General features: G+C 46.3%; 1 protein-coding gene across 6 annotated transcripts in view; it reads left to right on the top strand.

The window, feature by feature from the left end:
• The window catches only part of LOC126876887 (transcription factor SOX-6), a 323,573-nt gene that overhangs the window by 126,105 nt on the left and 178,462 nt on the right, over positions 1-19,006 (top strand). The window contains exon 1 of one of the 6 annotated variants that reach the window (XM_050639735.1): positions 7,393-13,167. The exons of 4 other annotated variants lie outside the window; for them this stretch is intronic. The gene's annotated coding sequence lies outside the window, so the exon portion shown is untranslated. Of the gene's footprint in view, positions 1-7,392; positions 13,168-19,006 lie in introns of those variants that run through there. One more of the 6 variants, XM_050639718.1, reaches the window with a different exon arrangement.

Below are 19,006 nucleotides of genomic sequence, written 5' to 3'. Positions count from 1 at the left end.
CAATCTCAAAAATAAGCATAGTTTCATTATTAATTGGAATGATCAAATCTGCAAATCGAGTAATGTAGCAACGTAAGATGAGAATGAGCAAGCTGGTTGTATTCTTTGTCCCTATGCCGATTGTGTATCGGTAGTTAACTCTCCTTGTGCTCCACGTTGAAAGCGATTGTTTGCCGTTCGACGCGGCTAGATGAATCGATTCGTTTCTGCGTGTCGGATTTTTTTTTTTTTTTTCGATTCGCCGTAGACACGATGAGTCGTGTTTTCCATGGCTGCTTAATAAGTCAGATTAATTCCGCATAGATCGATATTCATGAAGTTACTCCACGTGTGTGCGCGGTCATTACATACCTTGTTAGCAGTAAATTAGATTCTTCGTGGTGAGAGATACGATGAATTTGAGATATGAGATTCTAATGATATCATGGCTGAATATTGCAATAATTCATTCTAAAGATGCACCGCATTCGTAGGTTTATCTTTCCGATGGCGTTGCTATCTTTCTCTAATTGCATATTCTAATCTAACTGTTCCTCAATCGTTCGCATGTTTTTAACGCTCTATCAAATTGCACACTGCTGCAGTTGTTTTTACGAAATTGTAACTATGGTAGTTACACATTATATCATTCACTAAATTCTGCTACAAGTGTTCTTAAATTATTAATTCTCCGAAATGTTCTAGAAAAATTTTAACACTGATCCATCATTACAAAGATAGTTAATCTTTACACCGTGTCTATTTCATTCGATTCCCTGTAAACATTTACAATCCCACTGTCGATATGACAAGCAGAAATGTCAATTTACGATCAGCAACGATATCTACAATTACCAAGTACTTAGGTATTTATTGCACAAAGATCTCCATATCTGCGATCTACAACGAGAACGACACGTTTCTAGCAACATAAATTATCCTAATACAAACTCTACAAACATTCTCTCTCCACATTACCAATTCCTCTACATCCATCTCATTTATGCATTCTAATCACCACTTTTAACATTCATTTCCAAAAAATTCAACTCAAAGTCCACGAAAAAGTTCCACTTGTGTCGTCGAAGGTTCGAAACGACCTCCGTAAACATCTGGTCCTGATAGTGAAAATCGTGAGCAACCTGATCCGAGGGTCGGAGCTGGCCTACGTCCGCATAATGGAGGCAGTCCGTTAACAATCGCGTAGAAAGACGCCGCGGCGGTCGGTTTTAGATCGAGGAATATTGGGGTATTGTAGGAGCGGCACCTAGCGCGGTGTGTGCGTGTGTTGACAATGGGAAGCCTAGTGGGTGCGTTAATCCCATATGTAAGCTCGCTCTGTGGGAATATTTCGTCAGGCTGTTGGGGGTGGGTGTGCTGACGAAGGGGCGGTAAAGAGGGGAAGGGACAGAAACGGTAGAAGATGCTGGAGATCGGGAAGGCGGGTAAGAGGGATTCTGGGTCTATTGTTGCATCCTGGCGATATAATCTGGGGTACACGCGATGCCTCTGTCGGCGAACCGAGACAGACGGAGGTGACTCGCGCGCTCAAAGGATCGCGCGGTGCGTTCTTCCAGGCTCCTTCGTAATTGCCGCGAACGAACGAACGATCGTAAGAGCGAGCGAACGAACGAACAAATCGCCGGACAGATCTCCGCTCGCGAGCTTATCGGACTTCGCGGCGCGCCTTTGTTCGAAATCGATAAACACGTTGCCGAAGAATCATTTTCCATTTTCACTCGGCGATCGATCGACGGCCGCGAGTACTACGCGCGAGATACTCGAGACCCGATAAGGGTCGCGCGAGTCGAGGGGTTACGCTTAGAGGCGTTTCTCACGCGTCTTTTCTCCGCCGGATAGAAGAGAAATCAAGTGAGGAAGAATCGAATCCTGTTAGGTGAGATGGAACCGTTGTTTCTTGGTAAGGCAACGTGTTCGACGGGTTGGGCCGTGGAATTCGGGAAGTTTGCCTGTGATGTATTTCTCTTATCGTTGTGTAGGAGTGATTCATGATGCTGTCAGAGTATGGTATGTATTAATTATGGTTATTGTCTAATCGGAAAAATTTGAACTGATGGATCGAAGAATAGGAAACATTTCGCGCGAAAATCAAATGATAAATACCCTCTTCGTCTCTCCTCGTATCGTTTCTCGTTAATTTTCTATTTAAACTGGACAGTAAAACAATTTTCCTAGTTTCTGGGAATAATTCTCTGATACAACGTAAGGCAAATAAACGACTAGATCTCGTGTAAATAAAAACCAGTACGATTATAAAGGGTGGGTTTAAGATGACGGGTTAAAAACGCATTCCGTGTTCCCGTACGTAAGAAAGAAGATGAAGAGCACGAAGACGCTGAAGAGGAAGGGTCGCGGTCCCATTCTGGTAGCAATTTCTGCTTGTCTTTTCCCGTTCTCGAAGGAGCCATGACCGTGCCGTATCTCACCTGCAATTTCATCCTTTCGGTCGAGTGGTTTCGAAATTCCAGCTGTGACGGACGGGCGACGCCAACGACGCCGTTCCGCCCGTAAGAGTTCTGGTTCTAATCTCGAGTCCGGATATCGAGCCAGTGTACGGTGTCGTCGGTGATCGGTCAGGGGATCGGTCTCTCGGAAAAGTGGCTGGCCACTTTTGTAGGCGCACTCTGGCGAACGTGGGAATGATTTTGAGAGAAGGGCAAGCCGCGGCGAGATCAGGACGAACGCTAGACGGAGAGGGAGAATCGAGGAGATAAAGAGGGACAGAGAGAGAAAGCACCTGAACGCCTCTTCGAGCCAGTTCCGTGGCGTCTTGCTTCCAAGTCTGTGTGTGATCCACAGCCTCGTGTATATACGTGTACATAGACGCCAGAAGAGAAAGAGAGAGAAGGATGGAGAGAAGGAGATGGAAGGATGCGGAGGCAACACACGTGTTGTCCCGTGTATGCGCGTTCATGCAGTTTGTAACGCGCGGAACAGGTATTCCCCCATTGAAATAAGGTAACGTCGCGAATATGAAATATACCCCCTTGTACAACTTGATAATCCGTGGTTACCATAAATCCTGAGTGATTATCCGCGTGTCTATTTATAAGCCTCGTGGCGTCGCCCTCGCCTCTCTGCCCACCCCTCGTCTTCGCGCCGTTCGTGTATACCTCCCTCCTTATCCCTCTTCCTCCTTTGTTCGGATATTCATCCACCCTCCCAACCCCCGTCCTGCCGACTCGTTCTCCATCGCTATTCTCTCCTTCTTCAACCACTGGCGAGGATGATCGCGCCCAAAGGACCTCTCGCGCGTTTCTACCTATATGCGTGTCACGGCCTTTCATCCTCCTGTGTGTCAAGCAGAGAGAGAAAGAGAATAACAGGGAGAGAATCCTTTGGAGATACGCTCGATAGGATTAATCGGCTTACGAAGACACGCTCTCTCCGCCTGCCGGTCGCCAAGAGAGAAGAATATGATTTGTTGCCGAACATTCGTCCGCACCTGCGACAAAAATGGCGTTCGCCCGATGACGGGGCTGAGAGAGCTTTCTCCTTCATCGAGGAGAGACGTACTTGTGGTAAACTGTAGATGTTCAATGATCCAAGTTGTCTTTCCAAGTTCTTACAGCAACGAATGTTTCCTGTAAAATTCAGTCTGTCCCTTAATTTTTTATCGACGTAAAAACGTTTAACATCCAATCGTTCCACATTACGAATGATAAACGCGGTAATTCGTCCATATTTCAATTGAATATCGATAACCTCCGAGAAGAAAAAAATAAGAGAGTAATAATAATAAATGACAAACTTCTGTACATAATAATCGTGGTCGTTTTGATCGAGTGGCGCAAGCACGAACGGGACGTGAACGTATACACGCGTGTGATACGTTGCTTAACGTGTGGCGTGGTCCGAGAGCCGGAAACGGTCGAAACGCGAAACACGTCTGTGCACTGTCAGATTAATTGCACCCGATTCGTTCGCCGCTGTATCTGCGCGCTCTCGGGAGGCGATCGTTCGAACGTTAATGCATGGAACGAATTAACAGTTTGCGTTTGAAAAAAAAGATCGCGATAGCGATCTGTTTCGAGCGAGATCCACTTCTCCGATGTCAAACGAAATTCCACGAGCTCGTGTTACGGTTATGCGAGCAGATGTACGCCTTTCGACGATAACAAGTGCTCTTCCGGTTTCGCCTGGCCGCCCGGAAACCACGTTCGATCCCGTGGCGCTCGCGTCGCACGCCATTCCGTCTATCGTTTCTGTTTCTGTTTTCCTTGCAAAGCTGTTGCTGCCGCGCGCTGGAAATATCGGCGCCGTTTCTCTTTTGTCAAACAGGAAACGCGTTCCACGAGAGTGTATAAAATTATATCTGCTCTCAGACATCTAATCTTCGTATCGCATCTATAATATATCATTCCTGACAGGACCATGCCTCGTTGCGTAATTCCGGGTTTCTTGCGAATGAAATTGCTCGCGATCTTAGCAAACCAGCCCGTTTTCCTACTACCAGACGTAGTTACATACATAGGTACACAGGCTGATTTCTTCATTAACCGCCTTCCTCAAATTCCATTCGTGCTCGATACGATCCTGTAAGGATCGTCTAGATGTTGAATAATCTTATTCTTCGTATCTTCGACTCGATGCGTTAGTTTTGTCATATCGGAGGTTCATAAATTAAGAAAGAATATTATATTTATTGGTTTTGTGAATTTGAAGGTGTGAAAAATGTAGTAACTGTAGCAATAAGAAAGAAATATGTTCGATCGTGTGTATCTTTACATTTCTTTTCGGACGATAAAGCAGCACAGGTTATTTTTCATTTCTATTCTTATAGAGATTAACGGACCGAAGGAATTATAACGTCTTGACAATCTCGATAAATTTTGAAGTTAGCAATACTCGTAAGTTCGTTTTCATCGTACACCTGGTGCAAGCGAATTAACATATAGCTCGTATCTCATTATGAGATGTATGTTTTTTGATACGACTCGTGCTTTAGTTCCTTTCAGAAGAAGATTTAACAGAATGGCATTTAATGGTACATGCATATTACCTGTCGTTGAAAGTAAGAGCATTTAATTCAAGACTCGATAAATTTTCTTTTGACGAGGGGAGATAGTATTCCATTTTTAAAATGCGATGATGCTATAATTTTAGTTAGTAATTTGTGTTATATTATTTATGTTCGCTTTATCATCTTGATAGTATCGATATCATTATTTCATACTCATCGCTATTTCATCAAACTTTCATTTCCAAAATTAAACTCGGAGAACGAATAAAAGTCGTACCTTTGATATTTCGATTAATATCTTGGGATCAGATAAAGCGTCGATTTGTGTCAGAAAAGTCGAGGAAAAGGGGTTCGTTCGAGCGTCTATGGTTCGCGTGGACTTTGCGTCTACGGGACGATATCGGGGCTATCCTCGAACATCGCCAGAGGCGCTGCGTGTTATGCTGCGGCAAGCTATTAAAAACCCAAGTTATGAATGAAAGCCGAGCTGAAATAGAATGGCACGCCGTGCTCCGCCCACAAGAACAGGTACAAACACCACGAACGATAAGCTTAGCTCAAGTCCAATGTCAGAAGATTCCCTAGAGGCTAGAAACGAATCCTTGTTCGCCAACCCGAGCTGATATTTCACGCGGAAGCGAAAATTATCGGTTTTTTGGTGTTCGGTTAGCGTGGCAAACGGTTTTCGATGATTATGATTTATGTCATTATTTTAAGCTGGAAAGTAATTTGATGAACTCGAGGGACAAGAGAAAGTCGGTTCTGAGAAGATTTTTTAAATTCTGATATTTTGGTAGAAGGCTATGAAAATTATGTATAAAAATGGAGTGCAAAAGACGTTAGATCGATAAAACAAGCTGTCATCGTTAATCGCTTCAACTTATTCGTTTAACAAGAAAAATTCGCCTCCCTTCATGCGACGTGTACAAATGAAAAATTTCTCCAATTTCGTATACCTTAGCTCCTAATTGCTTAACTTAATTCGTCTTACGTGAACGAAAGAATTCACGGAAGTACCGACAAGGTCACGAGGAAACATCGTTCGATCGTGTAGCGTTGATTTACTCCGGTCGGCGGTGTAAGGGGTTCGCGCGTCGTAAACCCAAATCACGGCGGAGCAAATTATGCGTAAACGAGCTGGACGGAACGACGGGCAATACATCGGAATCGTATGGCGGGTCGCCGGAGGTTCCACGCGGAGGGATCGTGAAAAGGGCACGATGCCCGACTGTCTGTCACATTCTTGATGTCAGCGGGCCGGAGAAGGGCCGGTAGTCGAGCATCCTGACGATTCAATTAGGATTCAGGCATGCAGCAGAGGTCCGGATCTCTCCTCCGTGTGCTGTTCGCCTGGCCCCTCTCACCTCCTTCCTGCGTCAGCTTTCTTTACAGACCCTCCTCGGCTATAATCGATCGTCGATTTCACGAGAGATCCGGCTGGCCGTTCGCGTGGCCATTGATGTACGGGGGCTGATAGAAAAATACTGAGAATTCTCGCGTATGCCGATGAGGATCTTTATAAACATTTGCAGTTTTCTCCGAAGCAATTACCGATCGAAGTCGTCTGATATTTTGAAGATCTTCCGTCACATTCGAATCGTTTTAGAAAAACTTTATCATCGAAAACACTTTTATATTCGATGAAATCTGTTTTGATTTCTGAAATAAAGTTTAATTTTATTCCGTGACTTCTTTATCCAAGCTTATCGTTGCTACTGTCAACATTGCTGAAAAGTAGATTGTTAAACGCGTCGAACAATGTCTCCTGTATCTATATCGGGAGAATTCTAGATTTCGATTCATAAATATCATCGACGTAGCTACGAACACCGGAGATTTTACGGAAGTTATCGAATCGTTGGCGGCTAGATGGTCGCGGGTGAGCTTCTTCGAAATTCAATAACTCCCGCGTCCCTGGCTCTATGATTAACGAAGGCTGCGACCGCGTCGATCGATACAGAACTATCCCTTTTACGTATGGAAATATCGTTATAATCGTGTACACAAACGAGTCCGCCGCGGTGAGACTAAGGAAGAGGAAGCAAAGCGTTGAACCAAGGGGTTGAAAGCTTGGACGAGGCCCATCGGCGAGAAGCGTCGCGGGACAATGGAGCAATCAATAGGGTAATGTGAGGACACTTTATCGAATTATCGATGCGGTCGACACTGGCGTACCTACGGTCAATGGACACGGGTACCCTGCTTTTCGAACGAACCCTTTCCCCTTCCCTCCAACACCCCCGCGCGGTCCTCTTGCACTGTCTTTCTCTCTTACTTCTGACCAACCGTTCTCTCGCCTCTGTTAACGTTCCTCCGGCGCTGCTTTCTATCTGCCTATCCGTCTCTCTTTCTCACGGTTTCCCGTCAATGTTCGTTCGCTGATAAAGTGAAGCATCCGTGCCGTAACAAGCTCAGTCGCCCTTGACACTTTGCCCAGTTAATGTCCACCGGGCACGCGATAAATCCGCCCTCGAACGCTTTAATAACCGTGTCGTGTTTGTGTGTGCGTATACGTGAGCATGTGGTAACACGCGAGTGTCTTCCCGTCGCGAAATTCATTATTCGGTTCGCGTTCCGTGACCTCGTTCCTCGATCGTAAATATCGTCTAGAACCCCCTCGAACCTCGAATCTTCCTTCGCCCGTGTCGGTCGACCGATGGAAGTCTTAACGAACTGTTCAAAGACTTGAAATTTGTAAAGTACGATGTTCTTTTCACAGCGGAAATATTAGATCTTTTTGTCGAAGTGGATCGATGGAGGATGGGCAAGAACGTGTTCTCAGATTCTTCTTTTCTCTACGCACGGAGGCGATCGCTCGCACAGGTGGCAGGGATCCTCGCGTGGAGCTCGGTTCTCGTTTCACGGATTCTCGATCCGGAGATCATTAATCACGTCGGTTCTCCCCCCGGACGAGCTGAAATCTCTTGGCTCGCGACGCAAAAGACTGCGAAACGCAGCTAGAGGAAACCCGGTCGCGAGTGGGTTTCGCGGACACTTAACAGGGACGATGGTGGGCCGATGCTTTTTACGCGGACGCGATCGCATATTTCATGTCACTTCGACTCGATCGCTTTTTCGTTTTTTTTTTTATTCCTCTGTCAGCTCCGCTCTGTTTCTATATGTCGAATATACTTATAGGGTGAGATAAAAGTAACGCAACTGGAAATATTGTATAGACAATGCTGCGTATCGTGGTTCATTATGCATCGAGAAGTTAGTCTTTGAACAGATTTATGTACCAAATTCTTGGCTGATTCTAAAGGCAAATCCGCCAGAGGTGAGGGCAAGAAATTAGGTAATGTTTTGGAGAATAACGAATTTAGCGATACGTATGAACATGGAGGAATAGTTGGATGGTAAAAATATCAAAGGGGAAGAACTAGTTATACTAAAATCATCGATGGTAAATTGTGCATTGAGTTTGTTTATTAGTCGACTGATAAGCAACTTGAAAAAAATGATAATTCAATTTCGTCGTTCGTATAATTTGGCAAACAGGATAATTGCTTCTATGAGACATAAAACAAAAATTCCCTGCAACGACTATCTCTTAAATCGTTTAACAAGGACAGATACCATAAACTTCTTTTACCATTCCTGATAGTTTCATTGTTAATCATTTTAAAGCTGTGTTACTTTCGCGTCACTCTGTATACGTACATCGTTCGAGCATGGAAAATACACACAGAAGCGTACGCAGTTGTAATTGCCGCGTTCGGTGTTCGGTGTTCTTATCTGGACGGTGTGTCCGCGGCGAGTCGCGTCGGGGCCGTGTCGCCTTGGACTCGGCGTGTCCGATTGACCGCGTGTGAGAACACGATATCGCACGAATGAGTTATGATCCTTATTCGAGGATTTGCATACCGATTCATTATGCGCCGGTAGAAGTCAAAATTGGAACGCGACGTGGCGCAACGGCCGCGCGATCGCGCCACCTCAAGGCTCGCGGAACGCGACCGAACGATAAATCAAACACCTTCCTCCCCATGGCCCGATTTTTTATTTTTGCATCGATCGGTCACCGCACGTACCATCGTCCCTCCTTCTATAATATCGCTGCTGCGTATAATATCAGGATACATAATCAAACGAGGTAAAAGGTAAGCGCTGCAGAGAAAAGACTAAGAAGGAAAGAGTAGGCATGGCGAGACGAGTGTAACGGACTTTTCGAAAACGTCCTTCGGCGGTTTGCCGCGCGGCAGGTTATTATCACGAGTGTGCCTACAAACACGGCCGGCGAAGGCCGTGCGCACAGATGTTCTAAATTGCGCGCAAACAAATCACTTTGGTACCATCGACGCACGCAAATACAGTTGTGCAATGACTCGGCCTGTTAGGTAATTCGATTTATGTAACGGTGCCGCGGCTATTGTTCACGCGTGTCGCTATTTCGCGCGTGATCCGTTCGACAGCCGCTCAGGAGAAAGAGTACTTATCTTCTGGTATTACGTTATACTCGGTTCTTGCCTAGCTGTTACCGCGAGAAATACGTATAACGAAGGAGAGATATTTATTTCCGTTGCACACGTCGCACGGGGTATCGATTCAATTAATTTCGCGGTCCTCCCTGGGTAGAACAGAGGTAAAATAAAAAGAAGAACGAAGCGAGAGCGTCTCAGCTTCTCTCTCGAGAAACGAGACGCGGAGAAACGGATGAACGGATTGTCCGAGATAAGAAGAGATGACAGGTAATTCGGCCGATGGAAACGAGACAGCCGGTTACGGTGCCCTGAACGCGAGCCGATCGCCCTCTCCGCGCGTCTTAATCCTTCTTGCGTTCGATTTGCCCGCTTTTATCGATCCTTCGCCGCGATAAGGCCGACCGGATCTGTCGGAGCTGACGGATTTTTCGCCACGACTAATTGGCCGATGCAGATGTTTCCGAAACTTGTTCGAAAATCGTATACATTATACCGGAACGATAGTCACGATATATCGTCCTCGTATAACACCGTCTGATCGGCTTGGAATCGGTTTCAAGTCGGTTTCGAGCATTTTCACCAGGCACCTGTAACCGAACCAAACTCGTCCGATCAATGAACAGAAAACAGAGGTCGATACGCGTTCTGCTCTCCGGGCTTTACCCCACTTTCATCCCTAGAACAGAAGTTCTAGAAGGTTGGCAAGTCGATGGGCGGAGGGAGGAGAGCGAGATAATACTCGCGCGACTGCCTTAAAGCGTGCGTACTCGCGGCTTAAACAGCAACAGCAGCATCAGCAGCACCGGCAGCACCAGCAACGAAGTACACCCCTCCACCAGGTCCCGCAGGCCGTTTCTTCTCCTCTCGTCTCTTCTCTCTGGTCACTCTCTTCTCTTACCTCGCTAGTGGTTAGTCTTGGCTCCCTCTTTTCTCCCTCTAGCCTTCTCGCTCTCTCCTGTCCACGTACCTTGTCTCTAGCGCTCTCTCCTTCTCCCTCCGCTCTCCCTCCCCCCATCTCACCTGGTTCAACCTGCGAGCCGCGTCTCGGCCCTCTTTCTCCGTCGCTCCGTCACCATCTCGGTTCCGCCACGGCTTCTCCCCGAGTCTCTTTAGTTTTGTGCGCTACCTGCCTGCCTTGTGGCTCGCTCGTATCGTATCGTATCGTATGTAAGTGAGGCGAGGTGCCGTTGGCGGGATGAGGCGAGGCTAGCCTGATGCTGGTCTATACCTGTGTGTGCCGCGGTATGGCGTTGTCTCCTCGCGTGTAGCCGCACACACTGCCCTCTTTCTCTCTTTTGCTTTCTTCCTCTCTCTTCTGTTGCCTTCCCTTCTCCCTTTCGCTTGCTCGCGTGCGCCTGTACGCGAACGCAGGTACGCACCGGCGCAGGTACGCAGCCACGACGACGGCCACGCACACCGGTGCCACGGTGCGAGCCAGAGCGAGAGGCCAAACACGCGAGAGCAAAGACACGCACCACAGAGGAGACGTTCCGTTCTGTTCGCGGCGCGCGTACCTACATACCGGTATGTACGTATGTATGCACGTACTTAAGTCCCACTATGCATGTAGGTAATGCGAATCGACGAATACACGTCCGATACGGTCCCGTCCGCGTGTATATACGTACAGCGAAAGCACGTTAGCCGTGGCGCGCGCGAGAGAGAGCTCACCGATTCCACCGCGAGAGAGTACGCTTCGGGCCTTGTCTGTGTATGGAGTCGAGGCACGCGATTGTGTGTGGCCGGTGCACAAGAGCGTGCTAGCTCCCCTCCCTCCGGAGCCACACTCCACCTCCTCCTACCTCTCTCAGCCTCTACCTCCTTCTTCTACCTGCCGGCCCGGCCGACACACATGTGTATGTGTACCTTGGTCTTCAGTGTAAGATCTGAACCAGCGGAGAACGCACGCTATTGTTATATCATTATCATTGTCATCGTCCGTGGCGATTCGCGCCCGTCCCCACCGTGTCTCGCGGACCGTGTTTTCGCCCGAGTGTCTCCGCGAAAACAGCCGGACCTCCCGAGGAAATTCGACAGCCCGTTCGCCGCAACCTTGCATTTTCCGGGTGCAAGCGAGCCCGCGGAAACCAGAGGAGAAACCGCGCGATCAGGAGAGATCGCGGTGCACGCGCCGCGCGACAGCCGGCGCATCTCTCACGCGCGACAGCCACGCTGCACCTCACCGCTCCTCCCGATCTGTGCACCGGGTCAAAGGATGACGGGACAGACGGCACCTTCGCCGCGCCCTCTGACAGCAAGCCGCGCACGGGGCGGCCCGCCCGTCTGAACACGTGGGAAATCGCTGCCACCGACACAACTCGCCTCCTCTGCTTCCTACTTTGCCGCCCTTTTTCGGCGCGCCGCGTGACCAACTTTCACGATCCACCTGTTCGAAAGTTCCGATTTTCCTAGTGCTTGCTTACCTTCGATCGTTTAGTGTCACGCGTTCAACCACGAAACTTACGATCGATACTCGATCGATCGCGGTCGGAGTAACGTCGTCGAGGAGTCGTCGATTGGATTGTGATTAAAAGAAAAACGTTTGGCTCGATAAAAGAGCAAAAGTGCGAGTATAAATCGACGAGAAAAGCTCGGTCGATTCGTTTCCTGCTAACTCCCGTCCCCGTCCCCGTTGCTAGCCGATTTCTCCGTCCGGGACACAGAGAAAGAAGACGTCGACTGGTCGATTAGAATCGAGGGGACCCGATGACGGGGAGGAAGAGAAGGAGGTCTCGGGACTCGACGAACGAGATGGGCAGGATTGATCGGAAAGAGGCTATGCTTGACGCCTAATTAAATCGATTAGACTTTGGGGTTAATTGTTCTGGAACGTGAGTTCCCTTGCACGCGTCTGTCGCCGCTACCGTTATCGTCGTCGTCCTCGTTATTCCGTGCTTTCAAGTGGTGGATCGTGTGTACGCGAGACGAACGATCGGTTCGGCCATTCGGTGGACGAGAGGGAGAAATCGACGCGTCGCCGATCGTATCGAAACTATTACGGATCAGATCGGTCGGCCAGTGAGTCTAGGAAGAAATTTCGGTGCTAAGTGACGATTCGTGTTCGACCACGCCGTATATTTGGCATTCGTATCGGCCGAACCGCCGGTGTCACTGCTTTTTCACCAGCGTACTCTCCCCCGTTTCTTCTCTTCTTTTTTTCCCGCTCTTCTGCTTCGTTCGTTTTTTTAACGTTGTTGCCCTCCCAATTCCGGTTCTTTTTTTACTCTCGTTTCCCCAGGCAGTTTACTCTCGTTTCTAATCGTTCCTTTTCTACGAGCCTGTCCCGATCGGATTGAACCGTCCACGACACCGGTTGTCATCGGCATGTGAGTCAAAGTGAACAACAGCGTGAACAACGACTGGTGTCCATTGTTGCATTCCGTGGTCAGTGCTCTGTGTCTTGCTATCCTTTCTCGTTGACAAACAGCACGGGTCTTCGTGGCTGTAATCGTGGTTGGCCCGAGTGACAGGCCTGCGTAGACCGGCTTCCAAGAGCCGCTAGAACGCCGCGGCTTCGACCTCGATGATTACTCAATTAGTTCAAAACTCGTGCTCCCATAGTGTAAACTGTGAAACGATTCGACTAGGTTCCAGAGTGACTGGGTGATCGCGTCAGTGTGAACGGGATAGTTCCTTGGAAGCGAAGTTTCGTGTGTCATTCGTTGCTAAATATCGTGATCCGACCTGGGAAATCCGATTATGCGGACAAACAGTCGCGGTGATCGATGATCCACGCGATCCTCGACGCTTCTCACTCGCGGAAGCAGCCAGTTGGAACCGACGGTGAGTCTACTAACGAAATTTTCACGATTTTTATGCGGGACTAGCTCTTCGCGAAAACGATGACGCTACGTTAGACGCAAGAAACTTTCCAGTTTCCCCTCGAAAAGGTAACTCCTGTCCGAGGTCTGATTTAAAGTGACAAAAACGTGGCCTGACCGGGAGTGTATCTGTCGAAAGGTATCTCCTAATAAAGCAACGTAGCGATAAGTGAAGAGGAATCGGCACGCCGACACGAGAGCAACGTTCCACTGCGGTGCATCGTGTGGATGCGACGTGTAAGGAGTTCCCTCTGCTTGGATCTGCTTGGTTCGTTTCGCGAGTCGTGAGTCCCGCGAATTCGAGGCGAACGCGACCGGCAAATGGAACGATAAATCCTTCGATTGTCGAACGTCGATAATCGTTTCGCGGCGGCGCTCCGTTGTAGACACGCCGAGTGAACAAACATCGTCGGACCCGACTTGTTATCGGTCGCACGTGATCGGCCCCGGCCGATTTCAACCGGTGAAAATATTGCCCGGCTGTGCTCGGTCACGTTTATAATGTAACGCCGTCGATCGCGACACACAGTTGGGAATCTTTCGGTGAAACTTCATGGCGTGATTATCAGCCCGGAATTCGTCACAAAAATGCTTCGAAAACTTCTTACGTCTTGAGTGGATCGTCGCTTTTCAATTTGGTACTCTTGACGATGGAAGTTTGTGTGTGATTACCTGGAATGGATTACCTGGGCAAGGTTTTGTTCGCTGAATGGAACTTTGTTGAGTCGAAGGGTTCGGAGGAAGTATCGTAACCCTTTTAACATGAAGAGTATTGTGAAAATCTTCTATTCGTAGGATATCCATAGAAAAGTGAATAATAGAAAATATCGTATTATGACGCGCGATATCACATAATGCAAAAATATTTATATCTATCGAAAATTCCATAGTAAAGAACTGGAAAGAAACGTAATGTTACCGTAACTGAGTTTAGTTAGAGATAATCTTAATTAAGATACGAAGTATGATTCACGAAACAATTAACAATAGCATCCCCACGTTCTTCGAGAATGAATATCGTTCTGACAACTCTTCCATTTTTATCTACGTATACGGAAGCTGAAGCTGAATCAGCCGCGTCATCATGCAATATGACGAGTAGAAAACTATGCATTTGAGAATCATCGTCGGAGAATTCACAAATATGCAAATATGTTGTGTGTTTTTCTTGACGTTCTACCAGCATTTTTCCAGAAATTTTCTTAAGTTATTGTCTACTACCGAATGTGATGCAAATATGTTATTATCAGAAGGTTAAAATGCATTGACGTTGAAGCAGAAGTTGTTAAAACTTTTTCCTATATGACGAATAGACAGCTTTACCTGTTACATTTTTTGTACTTATTGTTATGACTATTAGGAGAAGATCATAAATTTGCTTAGTATTCATTTCTTCATCAATAAACGTTCCAGTGATTTTTTTCTGAAAGTAACCTTTCGTTTCCTTTAGTTTACCAACAGTACGATGTTTTCTTTGGAAATAGGTTTCCAGCAATTTCTCCGCCTTGCTATATTGGCAATAATCTTTTTGCTTGGTTCAATCTTAAACTCTTTTTTCAATTTCGACGTAATTTGAGTCGTCATTCGTTCCTTGTGTCAATTTGACATGTTATAAACGTAAAAAAGCAATACCCTGCACATCGTTTTATTTTCTTATGGTCGATATTAGCAATCCTGTATCTGGATATGCAAGAATTTCATTCTTTTGTTTTTGATGAAAGTCTTTGCACATGTACGATATTTTACATTATTATGTAAACCTGAAATTATAAAAGACGAATTAAGTGAGAAAAATGAAGGCTAGATGAGGGTTAAAAAAGGTTTTTGTATTAGTTATCGAGAAATGCCACTCGTAATCGAAAACATCTAGCACCGTACACCAATCTAATCTCTGGCTTTTGAGCTATAATTTATACTTCCTCTATACTCTGTTTCGATTTGTATCTTTTTGTTCTCAAACAAGTTTCTTCTTGTAGCTTCGTGAAATATAACGCGACGAAGTGTTCTCGGGCAGAAAGCATTCGTTCCGCGAGACGTGCGTTCCGACCCGTGGAAGTAGTAAATTATTAATCAGTGTTGCTAATTACACGTTTCTATCCTGACTGGAAATTCCCTGATATCATTGCTGCTTGTTATTGATCTCGCAAGACACCGACCTTTTCTAATGCGTTTAATTAATCCGATTGCGTAAGTAAAACGATCGGACCGATGCGTTTTCGAAACAGAAACCCGCCGAGCATAACGATTTGATCTTCCTGCAACAACCTGTATGTTCAGGATGCGAATTAATGCTCTCGTTATTTCTGGATTTTTTGTCAACCTCCAAGGCAAGTTCCCTGTTCTTTCGAACTTAATCAACTAGCATAAGACAGGTAAAAAAAAATTGAGTATAGTCGCTTGATATTGTCACGAATTTCCTCGAATTCATCTTAGCTTTCCATTCTTGTTGAGAAATAGGAAAATGTCACAGCAGCGTAGATCCAGCCATTTAATGCTGGCTGCGAAATTTCTGAAAGACAATCGCGTCCCATCCCCCGCGATACGAAATGATTTTTACCCGGTTGCACGGTGAACGGTGGCTACGTTTAGTGGCCATATTTCCAACTTAAAAGGAGCTGCTGTCAGCGGTGATTTGGGTGGCGAGTGAAGTGCCGCTTTTATAGTACGCACAGGAGGAGACAGTCCAATTAAGGGCACATTTGTATACTTAAGTGCACCGATATCGATGTATAAATCGGTCCGCGTTGCACGATTTATGGCCGCGCGGCGAACGTCGTAAAACGTCCGGCAGCCAGATATCGGTGAGGAGAGGCCAAGAAAGTCCTGGGGCCTCCACGTTCCTGGAACCATGAACCCACGTCTCGCGAATGTTTGAACGGACGCCACCAGAACCAACTGTCCCCCGTCCTTTCCTTTCCTCGCCTCTCTACTCCAGCCTCCTTCTTTTTCCTCGTTTTAATTGCTGAAAAAGTCCATTCTCGGCGGGCCGGTTGGCCGTCACACTCGTATCATTCCGGTCTCGAGTCGTGAATGAAATATCGAGATGAATCGGAAACGCCGGGGGACACGCGCGACGCTGGCGGCCGTTTCTCGTCGGTTCCATCAGCTCCACGTTTCTCAGCGAACTTTAGCGAGCATCGCGCGCGTTAAACTTCTCACTTTCTCAGACTTTCTCCGTTAATGGTAATATTTTAATTACAAGAAGTGACTGCCTACGTTGTACGTTGACGTTAAACCGCCTAGTGGTACGCTCTTCATTGCGAGTAACTTAATACCGTTTCATTCCTTTTTTCTTTCTCCAACTTCCTCTTCTTCGTCGTCTTCTTCTTCTTTCTTTGCCTCCTCGATCGCGTCTTCGTACTCCTTCGACAGCATTTCACTCGGTCTCCTGCGTGCACGCGCACGTTTCATGCACCTGCGAGCGTTCTAGAGGAGCCAGTCTCGCGGTTACCGTAAGCCGTACGCAACACGGTAATGAGTTTCGAGTCATTCCGGTCTCGAAGAGGCTTGAAAACGGCTCGCCGAGGCCGCCGTTAGAAACTCGCCGGCAATTTGTCGCGCGTAACGCTGAAAAGCACGAGATCCGCCAGCGAACGGTCACCTGGATTTTCTAATCCGTTCCGTACGATGCCAGGAGAAGCGAAACACAACACTGGTGAAATCATCCTGGACGGCTACATTGTCGATACTTTCTATCTGATCCCGCCACCGGTTTATGCTTGGAAACACCGACTAGATTAAGACAGTCGATTTTAGAAATTTGAATTTTTTCTTTTTTGGTACTTCGTGGTTTAGAAAAATTCTGATTTAAAAAAATCTGGGCACCATTCGTTTTAATGCAATTGGAAGATAATTAGTTCTAGTTCCACTAATTTTTGAAGAAAAACTAAATGGTTTTGTTTATTAGTGTTTACTACTACCGTAGTTTACCTGTTAATATATCTACAAACTTTTGATCCTATACTTATACGCAAATTATTCTCGAGCATATGCATAAATCCAAATCTTTCTCTTTTACTTTCTTCTTTTGCAATTACTCCACTACGATTTACAATAAAGACATAATAATAACGTTACGCGTCCGAAATAAATCGAAAAACGCTCAGTGTTCGCAACGTTCATAATTATGCAAATTTCACAGACCTTCGATTACCACTTCGATACACGGATCCAGGAGACAGACAAAGAAATTATATCCATATTCTTGATTCCTTTCATTCCAGATATCTGAATCGGATAAACCAATGCACAAACTTGTGACGCTTTTGAATACTCGTATCAAAATTACGAACAACCACCAAGAAGTAAATGTTAGAAAAGACAGGACGAAAAGAAGAAATAGAAAAAAAGAAGTCGTGTATCCAGAGACCGTGTCGGTAAAAAGTTTGCGAAGAAGCGTCGTCTGGCGGAATTCGCCGGGTAGAATCGGAGGGTTAAACCCTTTACGCGCTACATCACAAAGGAGAGCGAGTTTGCAGCCCCTGCGACGCACCAGTCGTCCGCACCCCTCTCTCATTCTTCTGCGACGGAATTCTCTGTATGGCAGACAGGCCGGGAAGGTATATATTTCCCTTGTCGTAAATCTTCTTCGCTTGTTTCTCGCGTGCTCTTCAACGATCGCCGTTGAGTTACGCTCGTCTCGGTGACTGCACCCCACCCGGCGCGCCGCGCCGCAACTCCGTGTGTTAGCGACTCGTAAACGCTCAAAATGAAATCCTTTAAACCATGGTATATTCATTTCGTGTCTAGCAATTTGCATACAAATCTGACACGTTCGAGCGCCGGTATTGACGTTTCGCGCACCTCCGTTATCGGTACTCGCGACGTATGCTAATTGACTCCTTGGCGATTATTCTCCTTTCTTTTAACCGTATCCTTCTCTTCTCTGCGTTTAGGGTGACACCGAAGCTAGCGATTGTCCGCGGTTAGGCTGTGTGTTACGTTCCTTAAAATTTCAATACTTTAGAGGTATTGGTACACTGTGTAATATTATTGAGTGATGATTTTATGAAGTGTGAAGTACTTGAGCCTGTCAGTTACGTTTGTTAAAATATACTTCTCCCTCCGTGAATCTGTGATATCTTTTAACGAATATACGATCGATATAGTGAAGTAATTATAGCTTTGACTCTCCCAAACTTCCAGTAATAGTTAAGATTTTCTTTTAATAAGTGCGCGTGTTAATTACGTTTTGATATCTTAAATTGAGTTTGAAGAAGAAGGTTACGGTGTTGGAAAGTTATAGCAGCATATATAGTAAAGTTTCTTCTAGGGATGTAATGTTGTGGGTAAAATATGTACACTCTGTTTGCGTTATTTCTTTAAAATAGAACGCAGAAAAATGAATATTTTATTAGATATTATGAACCGCGTTATATCATCTTCCATGTTGGCAGATCGTTTTACTGAATCCAACGCTTTAATATTCAACAGCGATTGTCGGTGCAACGTATTAATGATTTCGTATTCAAACATGCTGCTTAGACTTCATGACGGAAATAAGATGCAAAAGGCACAGATATATGACTACGTAACTTGTAACAATAAGTTACATAAACAGTATTATAAAAGGTAGTATTTCACCGCTCCAGATCATCGCGTCAAAGTTCCGCGTACCCCGAAAGGATCGTAGAGCACCAATCGGGACGAATATCGACGAGTGGAACCATCGTTTTTCACGGTGTAAAATGCAAATATTAATTATCTAAGATCGGTGAGGCGCGATCTTGAAAAACGGTCGTGTAGTACCGGGCCTGTACGTCGCGCTCGCATAACTAGTCGCGATAATCAGATCCGTGCCG

Source organism: Bombus huntii, chromosome 2 (genome assembly GCF_024542735.1).
Source record: "Bombus huntii isolate Logan2020A chromosome 2, iyBomHunt1.1, whole genome shotgun sequence".
Lineage (NCBI taxonomy): Eukaryota > Metazoa > Arthropoda > Insecta > Hymenoptera > Apidae > Bombus > Bombus huntii.
This window is presented reverse-complemented; position numbering and strand designations above follow the sequence as displayed.